General features: G+C 38.9%; 1 long non-coding RNA gene across 1 annotated transcript in view; it reads left to right on the top strand.

The window, feature by feature from the left end:
• Nucleotides 1–15,933, top strand: part of LOC149874834 (uncharacterized) — a 63,665-nt gene extending 47,732 nt beyond the window's left edge. The window contains exon 3 of the long non-coding RNA XR_016439969.1: nucleotides 14,394–15,933. This is a non-coding gene — a long non-coding RNA (uncharacterized LOC149874834). The remainder of the gene's footprint in view (nucleotides 1–14,393) is intronic.
• The last annotated feature ends 1,032 nt before the right edge of the window (nucleotides 15,934–16,965 follow it).

Below are 16,965 nucleotides of genomic sequence, written 5' to 3'. Positions count from 1 at the left end.
CTTATGACAAGGTTTGTAAAGCATTGGAGTAAGTGACTCAGAGAAGCTGTGGAATCTGCATCTTTGGAGGTTTTGAAGACTGGACTACACAAAGCCTTGGCTGCAATGAATTAGTTGGGGCTCATCCTGCTTTGAACAGGGGGTTGGACAGGATGGCTTCCTGAGGTCCCTTCCAATGCTAATGTTCTATGATTATGTGATCTACTCCAGATACTGATTATATGGTTTCATTTACTTTGAGGATTCGTCTTTAAAAAGAACCTATAATACACTTTTTATCAACTACTATTTTATATGATTACATGTAAAATGCTCTGGCTCTTTGTGAGTCCTTCAGAGCTTCTAAACTCACTGATTTCTTTTGCAATAGTTCACATTTCTTGAATTTCAGAGTGCTGTCCAAATCTCATCTTACTGGGACTTTTGAGGAAGATGATATTACCTGTTGTAGGATAAAAATGTTACTTATCGTTTCTTTACCATCAGAATTAGATATTTGCTGATAACAGTGGGTGGTGTTTGCTATCTTTATATTATGTGCATGCTTTGAAACAAATATCAAATAGACCTATAATTTAAAAAAATTCAACATTTGAAGCACAATTCCACTCTGAATAGTGATTTTGTTAAGTGCTATTTTATGTTTCCACAATTATTTTGTCTCAATGATTCTCCATCAATTTATCTAAATTTACAAGTTTAAATCTCAGCTCTACTGACTCATTTTCATTGGGATTTAAAGTTAAGCTTAGTTTTTTTCTGGCTTACGGATAATCAGCCATAATAAAGATTCAGTAGGCCTAAGTGATGCACCCAATTATACTTGAATAGTGTCCTTCTATAACTCTTTATAACTCGCTTAACTCTGCTCCATTTAAAACTACAGGCAATTTTATTGTTGTCTCCACTAAGAGCAGAGATGGACTAATATGAAGCACTTCTAAAAATTCATATTTGCCCTAATATGTCTCCTTTAGTTAAAGCCAACCAATCTGTTTTTCTTTTCTGTGACAGCACTCTGGTAATCAAGTGAAAACTTTGAATACAAAGGGTTGCACAGATGGCCTTGCAAATGGAATTTAATTCTACAATTGATGTGTCAGTCAGGAAGAATCTAATTCAGTCTTTCATAGCTGCATGGATTGTGATCAGAGTAAAATGTATTGAATTAATATTTTTACCCAAAGTGACCAGATAAAATTGAAAATACACAAAGGAAGGAGAACCACCAACTAAGAGAGGGTTTGTAGGCGGCTTAGCCAGTATATTTGGTTAGGAAGCAATTAATGTAGGTCAAACATCAATGTGTGGGAGGGAGATCTAGAACACTGGGGTGTAAAGATGCATCATAATTCTTCCCAGAACCAGCCTTTTGTTCCATGATCCTACAGAGGTAGAATCCATTGTCCCACTTTGAGTACTTGTGAAGTATGAAAAATAAAATGAGCTAACACTTTTTCCCCAGGATAGTGTTCTATCTGTAACTTAATAGCTTCTCCTTCAAGTTACTGTCCATTCATTCCAGGGACAAGCTTATCAGGCTGTGTTCTCTGGGGCCACTGAGCAGCAATGCTGCTTGCAAGGGCTACATGTATAAATGGCTGTACTGATCTTGTTTTGTCCTGGGCCTTGACTCAAATTCATCAGGACCTTCTCAAATGAGACATCTGTTTGCAGTCTTGGTTTTCTGCTCTGTTGGAAAGTGCCTTAAACACTAGGCTATTAGACTAAAATGTGAGAGGACTCTCTCACCCTCAGTTTTGCTTCTGAAAGGTGTGTGCACAAGCACTTGTCACACAGTGAAACAGATTTCTGATCAGGGTGTGTCACACGTGCATTAACTTGCTTCAGTTAATGTGCATTAAATTTAGTATCTCCAGGCTCCTATACACAAGCAGAGACACTGCTCCAGTGCACTGGAATGTACTGGAATGCACTGCTCCAATGCACTGCTCCGATGCACTGGGATTCCACCCCTTGGAGCAGACTCCATTAGTCAAGTCTGGTGGAGCATGGTAATTGCGTCATGTATCAGGTGTCCTTGCACTTAAAAATGACAGTGGGTGCTTTATCTAAAGCTTATTGAACAGACTTTAGTTTAAGCGGTCCTCCCCCGCCACTTTTAAGCACGGGGAAATGGATACACACGACGTGGATACTTTAATTAGAGTGGCAGTCTGAGCTGAAAAATGTTGATTTAGGGTTTTTTTTATACATGATTTTTTTTTATTAGAGAAAACCAGAATCTATGCCTATTAGTCTTTTTACTTGAGTTTTATTACTCCCATAAGGGTATATGTTCCTTTCTGAAGTAAGAAAATGTAACTATTTTTTTATTGGATTAATTTCTGAAAATTTGTAGAATCAGTCTTTGACCAAAGGATTTGTTGATTGAAGTTTCTTCTCCCCACCTATACATATCCCCTGCCCCACACCCCCCCAAGCCCTGACACTTCTTTGGTACTTAACGATTACACTAGTTTATTACTATTTAATTACTGTAAATTACATTGTTGTTCACTGTGCACAAAGAACAAATTACAGATATAGTCCCCTCCCATGTGATCTTACAATAGAAGGACATGGGATGATATAACATGGAGAAGGTGAGAGATTTAATATGAAGGCAAAAATTCATAAATATCTTAGGAGTCACTGGGCACATCTACACAAGACATTTACTGATTAGCTAATTAGCTATACAATAAATGTCTTGCGTCTACGCCTGTGGTCCTATTAGGCCACAGGAAACTAATAAAGTCCACAGCAGGGTCATATTTGTAAACAAAAGTACTACCCTGATTGTTCCAGCCACCAGCAGAGGGTTCGGGATTGAGAGTATGGTTGGGGGTAGAAAGGTAAGAAAGGTTTATTGATTTAACAAAAACACAACCATGCACAGAGAAAAAAACAAGAGACAGACAATAATAATTCCTATCAGCAACTTATTGGCAGTCCCCTATGATGCCTGATGTACAAGTTTCTCTTCCGCAAAGCTCACCAAAGTCAGGTGTCCCTGATCAGTGCTGTCTGAGGGGTACTGGGAAGGAGCCTGGTATTCAGTCCTTGGGCTCCTCAAGGTCCACGGGCCCACTAATCCAGTCCAGTAGCTAATCTTAAATCAGTACTTCTTTCACAGAGCTACATCTTTCTTCTGAATGATTTCTAGATGTGCCGGTCAATTTATAATTTCTGAGCTGTGGTAATAACTTACAGCCATTCAGATTCTTTTTACTTCAACTGTCCTTAGACTGACCAATAGCAGTACAAGCCTTGCATTCTTCTGGTAAGATTAATTTTAACTACGCAACAGGGCCTTACTACTTCAAGGCTTTGCTAAATTTACTAGGCCTGACTACATAGAATTATAGTCAGAATGAGTTGGAAGGGACCTAGACAGATCATCAAGTCCAACCCCCTGCCATGCACAAGAAGGAGCACTGGGGTCATAAGACGCCAGCCAGGTGCCTATCCAGGCTCCTCCTGAAGATTTCCAGGGAAGGTGAGAGCGCCACCTCTCTGGGAAGCCTATTCCAGACTGTGGCCACCCGTACAGTGAAGTAGTTTTCCTAATATCTAACCTAAACCTATCCTCCCTCAGCTTGTGGCCATTGTTCCTGGTAAGAGCTCAGGTATATACCAAGGGAACAGTTATCTCTAAGGACAGGGGGGGCGGGCGGGGTGCCCAGGCTCTCTCGGGGGGATTAAGGTGTCTCTTCACTAATGCAAGAAGCATGGGGAACAAGCAGGAGGAGTTTGCTGTCCTGCTTGCAAGTAGTAAGACCTACCATACAAGACCTTACTATATCTTAAACATTAATTAGGCTCTTAGCAACAACATATAGCTTAATATTTAAGCAAATGACAGAAAAAAACATTTGGTCTAATCTTCATAGAGCCTTCAGCAAGCACCTTTATCACACAGATATAATTTTCAGCTGTCTCACCTGGTGTTGAGGTTTTTTTTACTCCATAGCAGCACACATGTAGATGCTGCCCTATCTGGGTGGGGCATAAGGGCGCTTCAGTGTGGGGGCTGCCTGCCAGCTAGCCCCACACTGGGGAATCTTTGTGCCCAAGCCAGCCCTTCTGCCACACACTGAGCCAGGTTGGACCAATCCCAGGTTGGACCCCAGATCCCCCTGCCACCTGGGGCTGCTCTTTCTCAGCTCCACAAGTGTGGTCTCAGGTGCACATTCAAATGGCACACCTGAGAACAATAAACTTTGGCACAATATGCACTGGGGTTTATTGCTCTGTATTAATAGCATGTGTAGACACACTCACTGACTTTCAGTCAAATAAAATTTTAAGTGCCTAAGTCCATTTTGAAAATAGGATTTCAGCTCTTAAATAATTTAGTTGTGTCCCAGGGGACAAAGAAATGGAAGATGCTTACCAGCAGCTTGAGACACAGCATGCAAGGGGTGGAATAAAAAGCCTGCATGGCTCATTAGCCACCTTTTTATTCAATTACGGCCGACCAATGACATCAGAGTCAGACGCTGGCCGGTGAAGATAAAAATGGTGGCTGATGCCACGGAGGAGACAGATAGGAAGGGAGAGGAGGTGCAGCCACTGCCAGCAGCAGAAAGGATTCTCCCTGAGGAACCCACAGAGCCTGGCAAACAGGGACAGACACTGGCAGCACAAGGCATAGCATTTGATGGGATCCCACATGGGATGGAGAGGGAGCAATGGACACACAGTCCAGAGGCATGGCTAGAGTGGAACACGGAGGTAGAGCTGACCCAGGTGGGAGTGCCAGGACAATGGGGCATGGAGGAAGCTCTGTTAGGGAGAGAAGACCCCGGGAGAGCCCTGAGGGGTTTACTGTCGGGGCAGGTACTGCTGCTGGGCTCAGCCAGATTGACGGGCAGACAAGAGTGAAGACTGGAGGTGATGGGTTAGGGGTAACATGATACAATCCCAGTCAGAGTCCAGAGATAGAAAGGGGGCAAGGAGCTGCTACATCAGGGTATGGCTTGTTATTAGGTATTTTTTTGTTACATTTATTTTGTTAACCCAGACGGAGGAGCATAGGGAAGGGTGCGGGTACCTCAAGGAGTGAGGCTGAGGTGAAGCCTTGGAAGGTGTACCTTTTTTTGTGTGTGTTTCCCCGAAGGAAGGGGCAGAGACGAGGGGGACGAGGGGTAGGCCCACACGGGTGAATGAGGCTGTGGCCTGTGGACACCTAGATGCCAAGATGCATTATCCCTACTGAGGGGACGAAACCAACAGACAGGTGACGCTCTGAAGAAAGCATGGGGCTGGGGTGTAGGAGTGGTGGAGCCCTGTGGATGGCTGCCAGGTGAACCACGGGCACACTACAAACAACCTCACCTATTGAGGAAAAACAAGTCGTGGCAGGGTTCGTGGCAGAGAGATCAGGGTTGGTGACTCGAGGGGGAGACAACTACTTGGGCGACAACACGAGTCCACAAGGCGCTTGACGTCTACCACCAGAGTGAAAACCATTCATGGGTGGCTATTTGAAGCTTGGCAGGCACAAGTTGCTTTGGTTAATTTTATCTGAATACAATAGGATACCCTGGCTATGTAGAAGACTGTAGTATTTACCCTAATAGTTAGAATAGTTTGGGGGTAAACGGTTTCTGCTATAATATGATATAGCAAACAAAACTGTTGTTTTTGAATGGACACATCACATAGTGTTGGTGTGAATATAGATTGTGTCTTAAAATACTTTTCTTATACTGGCAATCTTTTTGTGATAAATGCAACAGGAAAATAATGTGAAAAGTCTTTTAAGTATTCTTTTCTTTACAAATAAAGCCAGGCATATGCCAATTTCTTGCAGTGGAAGACAAAGACAGATATACAGAGGGGATGAGATACAGCATAGAATTAATGAACCAATAGAAAAATGTCTAAAATAAATTAAATTTTAAACTGCAAAATAAACTCTATCATGTAATGGAATGTCTGATTGCATTTTTCTTAATCACTAGTGGAAATTATTTATCTATTAACATGTTTTGTTTCTTATGTTTAAATAAGACCATTTTGGTTTGATTGCCAGGGATTTGGCTTTTCCTCCTGTAATCATCATAGAAAATGCTGTGTGTGTGTTGAATAAGCTTTTTCTATGATGATTACACATATATGATGATTTTATATATATATATATTTCCCCCACTGTTCCAGGGTAGCCTGTCTCATTATATATATATATATATATATATATATATATATAATGGAAAAGTGTGGATCTGGGGTTACTTTTTTTTACTTCAAAATTGGGGATTTTTTTTAATCAGAGAAAACCTGGATCCCTGGTTATTACTTTGAGTCTTGAACAAATCATTATCATGTTTCTCCAAGATTTTGAGAAGAACGCTTGTGCTTGTTGAGCCTATAGACAAATTACTGTCATTCATATATACCATATTAGTGGTGTTTCATATACAGTGGTTTCATTTAAATATATCTATATATATATATTACTCCAGAGCAGCACACATGTAAATAATGCCCTAGCTGGGTAGGGGCACTACTTATATAGTGGTGTTTCATTTAAATCATGGGAAAATGTGGATTTGGGGCTACTTTTTTAACTGAATATTGGGGATTTTTTTAAATAAAAGAAAACCAAGATCCCTGGTAATAACAGAAAAAATATGTTGTATCTTAATACTGTGTTGTAGATGTTCTGATAAATCCAGTGGCATACTACCATCTTTTAAAAGCATGTAAGGTATTCACAGCATGTTGTATATTTCAGTATTACCATCCATCAAATATAGTCTCTTTTTACTAGAGGAGGCAGAGAGTGAAATGTCAAACCCGCAGGAACAAATCTCTGATTTGGAGGAGAGACAAATGCTAAATGACCCAGAACTGCAGTTGGAATAAACCAGAAAAAACAAGGAGGATATAATAAATACAGCTGAATTTTTGAAGCAAGGATGAATAAGGAAGCAACACATACATACCTTTTTAAAGTTAAAGCAGATATTTATTGTTCAATACCATGCTTAACAGCTCATTGAACAATCATTCTCTGAATTTACTTATTTTTTCCTTGTGTGTTTCTACTTGACAAAATCGAAACTGAAGATTTGAAATACCAGCATTTGGCTCTTGACAGGTACTGGTACTTCTGCCTAAGTTAGATTTTCCATAGTATTCCTCTATGCATCTTTCATGGGGTATCTCAGTGCATACAGATATCCACTGATTGGGAGAAATCAGACTTATAGTGAATATATTCAGTAAATTAGAAATGAATTTTTAATATGACATGACAGACAAAAAGGCCAGACTTATATGAGCACCAGTCAGCATCAGAGGCAAGAGATGCTAACCTTCTCCGTGTGATTCTCATTGCACTGTACTTACCATATTATATTTCCTAGATAACTCTTTATGAGAAGGGGATTGAAATTTTTGTGGGTCAGAAATGGACAAGAAAACTGAACAAGGGAATTCATGAGCTGAGTCATGAGAAAATACTAAAAAAAAAAAGCCTGAGTATGGGATATATGGAAGTGGTGAATCTACCTGTGTGAATCTTAAGTTGCTTTTTGTTATTTCAGTTGTATCAGCTCATGCCAATGCATGTAAAACTTTACTCTGTGTTATCAATATATTCTGTACCTGCCAGTCTGGCAGCACTTTCCTACACTTGTGGCTGGAGACATCTGTTTATGAGCAGGGATCCTGGTTTCTCTGATTTAAAAAAAATCACCAATTTTTAGATATAAAAAAGTAACAGAAAATCAAAATTTTTCTGTGATTAAAATCAAATGCCACATATAATGTATACAGGGGTGTAGGTTGTAGCCATGTTGATTTAAGAACATAGGAAGACAAGGTTCTTTGGGTGAATCTGATATCTTTTATTAGACCAACTTGAATAGTTGGAGAAACATATTTTGGCAAGCTTTTGGGTTTAAAAACCCTTCATCAGGCTGAGGAAGTCTCTGCACTTGGTGCACACCAGAGTACACACCAACTGCAGAGACTTCCTCAGTCTGATGAAGGGTTTTTAAACCTGAAAGCTTGGCAAAAAAAAATGTCTAACTATTAAGTTGGCCTAATAAAAATATCAGCTCCACCCACAGAACCTTGTCTGCGTATATAATGCACACACACAGACATATAGTGATGTCTCATTTTAATCATGGAAAAAATATGGATTTGGGGTTACTTCTTTATATCCAAAAATTGGGGATTTTTATTTTTTTTAGCAGAGAAAACCAGGATCTGTGTTTATGAGGGCCCTGGGACAACATAACACTAAAAACCAGATTCTATTCCATCTTTTAAGGGCCTAAGTGTAAATCTGTTCTCCCCTGATTTAATCCCTGGAAATCTATTAATAAATCTATTTATGTGTAACATCCACCATCATAAGATTCGGTAACAAAAAAAGTATGGAGATAAAGTAGGACCTACTCAACCTACTCAACTTTTACATTAACAGTTTTTCAGGGACTTGAGCAAGGTATAGAATCGCTTATAGACACGTAAGTCTATATATGTAATTAAGAAGTGAAATAGAATCCATTTCTAAATACATAAAGTTTGCCTAACAGATAAGAGGGAAAATGGCAGTGTAAAAACCAAGGAGAGAGAAGATACTTAAGGAGGTATAGGAGATAAAAATAAAAGTAAATAGGTAAATTTTAGAAGGGAAAAAATGTTGGTTTATATTTGGAATGGTTCCTAGTGATAAGATATATTAGATTTGGAAAGAGTTCCCTAAGGGAAGTAGTAGAAACTAATGACTGTTTAATGTAAAATGCATAAACAGTCCAGGGTTATACTAAGAGTGGAGTATGACTGTAAGACTCAGTAAGGGTGTCAGTCCTGTAGAAAAGGGAAATAGTAGCATGCAGTCTCTGCTCTCAAGGCTTTTTATGCATCTTTGCTTTAAAAGCACAAAGCACTATAACTATGGGAGAAGGAGCTGGATCACAGGACTTTCCCATAACAAGGATGGGCCATAATCAGCATACTGCTTCTCACTTGCTTGCTTTTTGGTTCCATGATACTTTGCTTCTTGGCTGCCTATTGGCAGCCTATTACCTAGAAGTTAGGACATACTCCTGGTAAGTGGGATATATGGGTTTAGGATGCAACTGGACTTAGAGCTGGGTTTAAAACTTGATTAGGATCAGCTCCTAAAATCTAATTGGATATTTATAATGCCAACAACAGCTACAGTTTCTTGGAAAATGTTTGTAATCCCCCAAATATGGAGGTTTGTGGGGTTTTTGGTCTGAAAGTGAAACATTTCTATTTGGAAATACTGCCATAATATCTCTGGATGATTGTAGCTCTGATGACTTACATTCCCATTTCAACCAGACCTACCCTTGCTCTCAGCACAACAGTCATCCACTCGTTTCATTTTTTCAATCTAGGATTACTGTCTGCTCACTGTTATCTATTATCCACTTCTCATTATCGCTTCTATTTTCTATTTTTCTCCTCTTCCTTTCTTCCCAAGATTCTTCCTTCAACACTTTACTGCAGCTGTACATATTTCTTATGTTTGCTTTCTAGATTAGTGCCACAATTTAATAATTCTTTGATTCTAGCTCTTTATCCAATTTTTCAACCTCTTAAAAAAACAAAAATAATCTTAGCCTACAATTCTTTTGGTATTGCCCTATCTCTGGTACTTCTTTCCTCAGTTGACTACTTCAAAATCTGTCTGTACCTCTTCTCTCCAAACATTACTCTACAAATTCCTTGACAGTTGAGATCTAATTTAAATTTCAACCTGACTGTAATATGAGAACAGTTAACTCCATACTAATAGAAACTCTTCCTTTCTGCATTTCCTTTGACCTTACCATTAAAGAGTACTGAGTACCCCCAGTTTTCTCACATGATTTGCCTCCAGTTTATCAAGGCACATGCTATTTTCATCTGTTAGTGGCAACATCTAAGCTTCGATAACTGTCCTCTGAGATAAAACTCCTAGATGTTCATGCTTTTCTATATCACTTCTTTCATTCTGTTATCTTTTCACTGACTTTAAGCTTAATTACTACTTTAATATTGCTATGTGATACCTGTCTGTATCCTTTTATATTATCTCACTGACAGTTGCATTAACTGGCCTTCATTTAAAGGAGTTAACCCAAGAATCCACCTATAGGGAAGGAGGAAAATTAAGAGTAGGAAATTAATTCATTTAAACAAGGCTTGAATAAAAGTCTAGACCTTTTTCAATTGTTCCGTCACTAATAGTGTTCAAACCAAAGAAGTTTACCAGATGTAGCTGCACATGATTATTCCTAGTGAAAGGTAGTAAATATTCCAACCACGCTTGTCAACTGAAGAGGCATTAACATCATACTACCAGCTTTTGTTTCTTGTAATAGCTCAATCCAAGCTATGGAGAAAAATGGAGAATGAGAGAAAGCCACTCAGAAGCAATACTACTAGAATTTATTAGCGTAGTAATACTAGGTTTTTCCTGAACACCCAAATTATGCATCAGAGCCCTGTCATAGAAAGACATCCCATACCCCAAATAGCTTACAATCTAAAGGAATAACTGGCTTTCCAGAAGTCCAGAATAAAGACCAACATATAATTCTGCCACATAGGAAAGAGACTGTACCTCAGGTAATTGCAATCTTTCTTCTGGACCCATGTAGCCATGAGCAGGGAATGAAGTGCTAAACTCCATTTAAGTTTCTCTGTGTATCACTGCACTATGCTGACTGATGTGTTAAGCAGCAACAATACAGGCCTACAATAGTGCCCTCTCCATTCTCCATTCTGCCTTCACCTGCCAATCTGTGCAAGATGGAATATATTGGCTCTGCAGAACCTATTTTCCTTCCCATATTGCTACCTGTGCTGCAGGTAGCTTATTCAAGAATTAATGTACCACTTTACATTGCCTTCATTCCCTGCAACAGTTTTCCCTAAGTGTGATCATGGCTATAATTTGTTTACTACAAAGCATCCCATATATATTATCTATATATTAAATTTAAATATTATGAACATAATTGCTCTAATACTAATATCTACAGGAACAAAATACTCAGTTTTTCTGTATTTAAGTCTTTCATGGAGGAGACAGGTATTTATAATCATTTTAATAATTGATGTAAAGTTTAAGTAGGAACTTTCTATTATACACAGTTTGAAGACCTGAAAAAATGAAAATGTATTAGCATAAAGTTTAGCAGAACAAGAGAGACAGTTTACTCTGAAAAAAAAACAACCTATATAATGAGCATATTGAATAAATTCTGTTAGTTAGGAAGCCCCCTCCCCCCCAAATCTAAACCATTACCAAAACCGAAACCAAAAAATCTCTCTTTTACTCCCAGATAGAGAAATATTAATTAAAACTGAGCTGGGGGGAGGGGGCAGGGGGAGGAGGATTATATTAGCAGTATGTGTGTGTGGGGGGTAGTTTTTTGCTGTTGGTGGCATCCCCCCACACACCTTTTTTAGTTGTCAAATATCAAAATCAGGCACTGAGTTTATATAGAGAAAGATTAATGCCTGCAGATAACTGAGGATATATATGTAAAATGAATACATAAAATTGGCATTGTAAGCAAGAGATATCTGCATATGATAGACTATGCTAGACAAGTTCCCTGAAAAGGTTAGAAATATGAATAATATCCATTTTTAGGCCATCACATTATACTGCTGGGGCCCTTAAAATTAAGGACCTTTCAGTTTTCTTAAAGCTTTCTTCAATACCTGACACTTTCTAACTTCAGAGCCTGCTGCCCTCCAAGATTACAAAATCAGTTCCTGTCTGTTTTAGTAGTAGATGTTCACAAAGGAACTTTTAAAAATATTTTTCATCAGAAATGAATACTCTTCAGCAGCCAGTAGAACATTAAAAGTGGGTGTGGGAATCTTGTGAGCCTTGGAGATTCCCCAGGGTGCATATCTTATAACAGGCAAAAGCTGGGCAATGCTTGGTCAATATACATGTGACCTGGCCAGTATATAGCAAACCACACAGACTCATCCACAGTTTAGAAACAGGATCAAAACACCTATGTATACACAAAGGGAAATAGAATTTATTCCATAGTGTTTCTGATCATGTATGTCATTTCCTCTTCTTGCTGTCTGTCTACAGAGAGGATGGGAAGTCATTTTGTCCATCACATATTGCTACTTTTTAGTTTATGCTTAGTATAATTATCCATTATACTGTTGCTGAACAACTCAGATTCTGTTCCTGATGAAAGCCTGTAATGGAGGATTCTTATACAATGCTTTTAAATGTGTAAGATGCAGACTTCACATCTCCCTATGGGCACAGGTATGCAGTAACCCTGCCATGGGAATTTACCCCACAGTGGACATGTTTACACATGCAAATAATATGGGCACAGTTTACTCTTCCAGGCATGTGTCTACATGTGTAGGGACTTAGGAGAGGATTTGTGGCTCCTAGCAGCAGACTGCTCTTGCTTCCTGTGGTCCTGCAACTGGCCCCTGGAGCAGCCAGAGGGAGATCTAGGTTCCCCCTGGGTGCTAGCCCAAGGGCCAGGAGACAGCTGTCTCCAAGTAGGGGGCTAAGATATTACTCCCAGCCATCACGAGCTGCCTGGTGCTGGGGTGGGCTCTGGCACCAGTGTCCAGGCAGGAACAATTTCCACCTGCCTCAGTAGCAAGGAGGTCCCAGCCCCCACTCTGTGATTGCAGGGCCAAGGCTGGAAGATCCTTATCTCTCATGACTGGCTTCACAGTCATGGGGCCAGCACTCAGAGATGCTTACCACCCAGCACTGGGTCCCATGACCATGGGGCTCCAGTTGGGAGACAAGGATCTCCCAGTCCTGGCCCCATGACTGCAGGACTTGGGTTGGGAGATAAAGTTCTCCGAGCCCTGGCCCTGTGATTGTGGAACAGAGGCTCTGAGCTCCCTGGTGCCAGAGCAGGGGTATACTGTCCCCAAAGGGACTTTGGTGGTGCAGCCTGCCCCAGCACCAGGCAGCTGCCAGGGACAGAGAGCAATCTCCCACTCCAGGCTGTCCAGCTGACTGGGAGTATACTTGCTACTACATGTGTGCTACTGGGCAGTTACTAATCAAGAGTAAATTTGCAACTTGCATTTATAGGTAGCAAATTTACTCATGATTTTAGCCAGCTACTTTGCAGTAATAATTTGCATATGTAGATGAGGACACTTACAGCACAGTAAAGCATCGTGCGTAGAGATGCCCAGTGTAAATTGGGCATCTACACAAGATGCTTTACTGTGCTGTAAGATGCTTTACTGGGCATCTTGTGTAGAGATGCCCAGTGTAAATTACCAACTGGCATGTCTGAATTTTTTACTGCAAAAAGGTGGAAAGGCAGAGAGTTCAGAGAACAGCAGCAGCCTGCCAGGTGCAAACTGGGCTATCAGGAGGTGGTTTCATTTCCTTCCTTCCTGCAGTGATCACTGTTACTTGTTTAGGTATATGAACATTACAGTACTAAAATGATGATTTAGTTTAATAGTAATTATAGCCATTAGAATTGACTCAGTCTTGATATTTGTAAATAGAAACCATATCCAATCACTAATGTTTAGGAATAGCTCAACTGATTTCAGTTCAAACTTTGTCTTAAAATCTGATAGCAGAAGATTGAAAACTGGATTTTTTTTTAACTCAGAAGAATGAAAAGGAATCTAATCTCATAAGCAGGGATCCTGGTTTTTTCTATTTTGAAAAAAAATCACCAATCTTTGATTAAAAAAGGGAACTCCAAATCCACATTTTTCCATTATTAAAATGAAACGTGACTCTCTTTCTCTCTCTTTCTCTCTGTATATATTAGAGCGGGAATTCTTGTGTGTGTGGGGGGGAGGGTGCAGAACCAGGATCCCTGCTCTAATATATAAATTAGAGCAGGGATCCTGGTTTTCTCTAATTTAAAAAAATCCCCAATTTGTAGTTTAAAAAAGGAACCCCAAATATACATTTTTCCATGATTAAAATATATAAAAGTGGTGTTTCATTTAAATCACTTTTACAATGTGGATTTGGGGTTCCTTTTTTTAAACTGAAAATTGGAGATTTTTTTTAAACCAGAGAAAACCAGGATCCCTGCTCATGAGTTTTCAAAAAGCTTTAGGAGGAGTAGCAGTAGGAGTAGTAGTTGTTGTTGTTATTCACTTTACATATTTCTGACTTCGGCTCAAAGTGGCTATGGAATCACAGATGCACCCCCTCAAAATCCTTTATAATGTAATTATGGAACCTGATAGAATCAAGAAATGTTTGAAAGATTATGAGGGTGTGTGTGGTTTAAGAAATTTTCTGTCTCATCTAGACTGAAGGGATTTGAATATATTTAACTAAACATTTATACATGTTCAGTGCTTTCTATTTGTAATATTGATTTCTCTCTTACCCCTCTCTTTCTATCTCCTAGGTTCTAAGTTGGACTGGGGATCAAGTAGACAATCCCTAAATCTGCTGGATCTCCAATGAAGTCAATAGGTTCCATGTGGGCACAACAGTCTACTCACATTTCTCTGTACATGGGTCAGACTTAACTTCTTATCTAGTACGTACCGCTCATTATATCCCAAATGCTTTATTACTTATTTTCAAATAGAAAAATGTTACCTGAAATACATGAATGAAGGATCAGAAGGTTTGACTGTAACTTTTTGTTACAATCAAAATACAGGCAGTCCTTGGACCTACAACACAATTGGTTCCTGAAAACGACGTCTTAAGTTGAAATGTTGTAACTTGGAACTGATTTTACCATAGGAAACAATGTTATAAATGGGGGATTGGTTCCTGAACCAAGGCCGGATACCCTGTTTTCACCAAAAATAACCCAGAATTTTGTACTCAATCAATTACAGATGAGTAATAGAGCTACATGAATATATTTATATTGTAAATGGCAATCATATTGATTTGGAAGGACTTCTTCGAGGTGACTTTGCTGGACTTTTTGAAGGGCTCCTGGCTGGAGTCTTCTCAGGAGTCTTGGCTGCACATTGTTCTGGAGTCTTGTCTGCTTTCTTAAATAAAGTGTCCAAGGAAGTTTGGACAGATATTCTCCAGGGAGATGAGTGACACAGCGACTTGTTCGCCGTCATGGCATCACATCAGATCAAGCATTGTAAAGTTGAAACTGACATCAGAAAGTTGAAACAGGTTGTCAATTTAGAAACGTTGTAGTGTGAAATGTTGTAACTCAAAATGTTGTAAGTCGAAGACTGTCTGTACTATCTTAGTCCACTCATATAACTCCCAGTTAAATGAGATCTATAACTCAAGTCTTTTTGTAAACACTTTTATATGGCTCTCAATATAGATCCAAAAGATGGGGGGGAAGAAGGGGAAATATTTAAGATCTAGATCAAAATAGGTTAGCTTTAATTAAATATGCCAAGATACATTCTTAATCTGGAACTTTCGTTGTTTCTTCATATGACCATCAATAAGCAACATCCGGCAAAATATCCATGAAATGTCTGCCTGCCTTCAACTTTATGAAATGGATTTTTTGTTCTATATTAAGCATTTGAAGGTAACCAGAAAGAAATCTGGAAATTTCCTATACAATATTCAGAATATTCTAAACACATTTTTCCTTTTATTAAAATACCAAATGTAACTAAATGTAACATATTATTGTTCTTTATTTCCTTTTCAACTACAACTATAATGTGTATTAAATGTTCTTAGAAGATGAATTTATCAACTTTATTTTTCTCTTAGGGAACATCTTTTAATAAGGTGAATGCTTAAATATCTTTCTGTTTAAGTATTCCTCAGATGTATTATCTACTATACTCTGGATTTAGGTGAAAAAAGAAATGGAATAGAAGCGAATGTAGATGCATAATTAAAACCAAGGGATAAATTTGGCATCAGATTGTTTATTATTGCAATTGTAAATATTGTATAAAGCTGATTGTTGTAGTTAAAATATGATAATATTATATTTCTAAAAAATAAAAATGTAAGAAAGGACTAAAATAAAGTAATGGGAGTTTTTGTCAAAACACAAATATTCCTCTTGAGAGAAAGGTAATGGTAATTTTAAAGGACTTCTGAAGTGGCTATGTCATTTTTTTAACACTGCTTTTACAAAAATGTATGGTGTTCTTCTTGCACACACTTTTATATAAGTTTTGATCCCTATTCACATAGAGAATGTATTCCTACAAATCATGGAAACTTCCAAGATACATACAGAACAGGGCCCTCCATCTGCCCACCTACCTCACTTTCTCATTACCTCTTTTCTGTTTCTTCTCACATTACTTGCTCTACCAGAACCCTCTAAAATAGTGTGTGATGCAGTATGTATGAATAAAGCTAGGTGCTATAACTAACAAAAAATGATAACAAAGAGCAGATAGGGGTGGAAAGAGACCCCATTTCTGTGTCATTTTCCCCAGTTTTATCCTGATCCATTTTTAAACTTATGTAAATACCAAAACTCAAGGAACACTGATTCTGTAGGACTTAAATGAATGATACTGCAGAGATGATGTTCTTCTCTCCCATGTTCCTCATAAAGAGATTCAATGAATTACCTCATTCTAAACAGTTACCCAAGCAATACTATAACAATACTTTGTATTCCAATGCCACTTGGAAGTATACTGGGCATATCTACGTGAGACGCTTTACTGCTCAGAGTAAAGAATGTCCCAGCACCAGCCCCATTACTGCGAAGCTCAGGCTTGAAGATAAGAATCTCCCAACCCTCACTCCCTGATTGTGAAGTGGGGGCTGGGAGCTTCCTGTTGCTGGGGCAGAGGGACATCATCCCCACCTGGGCTGTAGTGGTGGATCCTGTTCCAGCAGCAAGCAATTCCTGGGGGCAAGGAGCAATCTCCTGCCCCCTGCTGCCTAGCTGACCAGGAGCAAATTTGCTCCCAGTCAGCTGTTTACATGTGTGTTACATCACAGTAAGTAATTGAGATTAAATTTACTACTTGCATTTGCAGGTAGCAAATTTACTCATATTA

This window comes from Crocodylus siamensis, chromosome 1 (genome assembly GCF_052110815.1).
Source record: "Crocodylus siamensis isolate JL-2025a chromosome 1, ASM5211081v1, whole genome shotgun sequence".
NCBI classification, from domain to species: domain Eukaryota; kingdom Metazoa; phylum Chordata; order Crocodylia; family Crocodylidae; genus Crocodylus; species Crocodylus siamensis.
Note: the sequence above shows the minus strand (reverse complement) of the source record. Positions and strands in the feature narration are given on the sequence as shown.